Source organism: Triticum dicoccoides, chromosome 5A (assembly GCF_002162155.2).
Source record: "Triticum dicoccoides isolate Atlit2015 ecotype Zavitan chromosome 5A, WEW_v2.0, whole genome shotgun sequence".
Lineage (NCBI taxonomy): Eukaryota > Viridiplantae > Streptophyta > Magnoliopsida > Poales > Poaceae > Triticum > Triticum dicoccoides.
Genome location: NC_041388.1, coordinates 48,922,236 through 48,924,381, shown reverse-complemented (window position 1 = coordinate 48,924,381; position 2,146 = coordinate 48,922,236).

Genomic DNA, 2,146 nt, shown 5'->3' with positions numbered 1-2,146 from the left:
TAGTAGAAAAAGGGCCTAATGTTCAGCACATTAGTCCCGGTTTGTAGTTGAACCGGCACTAATGTGACCATTAGTGCCGGTTCAAACGACTAGGCGGACGATGCCTATTAGTACCGGTTCGTGGAGAACCTTTAGTACCGGTTCGTGCCACGAACCGGTACTAAAGAGTCTGTGGCAGACTGTTGCCCCACCAGCCCCTTTAGTACCGGTTCATGCCACAAACCGGTACTAAAGTTTCACCATGCAGTGGGTTTTTAGTCCCACCTTGCTCTCCTAAGAGGGTTTTTACCACCTTAAATATGTTAATGCTTAAACTATCACAACCAGTTGGTCTTCATTGAACTCTATGTGTAGGATCTGTGGCTGCAATAGGAATCTTCATCGGTTCTTAAACCGGGAAAGATTCCTATTGACAATTCAGATTCTACATAAAAAGATCATTCATGATCAATGTATTTTTATGTATATTTTTACATGTTTTTAAAACTCCAGACTTTTTTGCGTTCACTATGTACCATTCAAAGCCACGTCATCAACTTTTCAATCATTTCTGCCTTCATTTTCTATTTTTCATGCATTTACTGATTTGTTTTGAGCTAAATGACCCTGAAATTGAAAAACACTAAAAATGAACTCTGAAAAGATTGAAACTTGGCATGGTATCATCATATCACCCACATACGATGTGCAAAAAAGTAGAGAGGGTTACGGCAAAAACTGGGTGCACTTCGTGTACAAACTGGACACACTCTTTCGAAGTATGAGGATTTCGGACGAAAACTCATCTGTTACAAAGGCACTTCATTTTTTTAAACTTACTACAACTCCAGACTTTTTTGCATTCATTATGCACCATTCAAAGCCACGTCGTCAACTTTCAACCCTTTGTGCCTTCATTTGCTATTTTTCATGCATTTATTGATTTGTTTTGAGCTAAATGACCCTGAAATTGAAAAGCACTACAAATGAACTCTGAAAAGGTTGAAACTTGACATGGTATCATCATTTCACCCACATAGCATGTGCAAAAAAGTAGAGAGGGTTACGACAAAAACTGGATGCACTTCGTGTACAAACTGGACACTCTCTTTCGAAGTATGAGGGTTTCGAACGAAAACTCATCTGTTACAAAGGCACTTCATTTTTTTAACTTATTACAACTCCAGACTTTTTGTGCGTTCATTATGCACCATTCAAATCCACGTCGTCAAATTTCAACCCTATGTGCCTTCATTTGCTATTTTTCATGCATTTACTGATTTATTTTGAGCTAAAATGACCCTGAAATTGAGAAGCACTACAAATGAACTCTGAAAAGGTTGAAACTTGGCATGGTATCATCATTTCACCCATATAGAATGTGCAAAAAATTTGTAACATCCCAAATTGTCAATTTGGAATGTTATACATTAGATCATCAATGCATATCATATATTATTTGCTTTTGGTTTTGATCCTAGAAATCCTAAGCAACTCAAGGACCCACGGAGAGAGTTGGGGATTTCGTTATTTTCATATTTGAGTTTTCTCAAAAATTGAGAATAGGATCATTTGCTTTTTATTTATTTTATCATCAATTATTTCTATTACAAAATTATGAGAGAGGGAATAAAATGACTTTTCCAAAATAAAGAAATATTGAGGATTTAATAAAGAAATCAAATAAGATTTTATTTCGGAGTTTTTTGATATTTTATTTGAATTTAGGAAAAATATGCGTTTTTCAAAATTGTATTTAGGCCCCAAATAAATGTTCACTTTGTCCGGCTTAATTTTAGAAGTCGGGGAAAATTTATTTCGGGATTTTTGGAGTCGGTTTAGTATTTATTTTTATTTTTTTCTTCTGTGCGTAAATTATAAAAAAAATCGCACCGACCTACGGGCCGTGTCCGACCGGGACTCCGGCCCGCGTAGGCTTTATAAGCCGGGGGGAGCCCAGCCGAAGCCAGCCCAGCCCCGTGCCCCCGAACCCTAGCGCCGCCGCCCGCCCGCGCCCGACCCCCCCGCCGCCGCCGCCGCCTGCCGTCGCCGGAGCCGTCGCGCCGCCGCCTCGCCGACCCGCCGCCCGAGGTTCGCCTCATAACCCGCGCCGCTGTTTTTTTAAAAAACCGATTAGTTTTCCGTTGGTTTTCATCGGTTTTTTTAG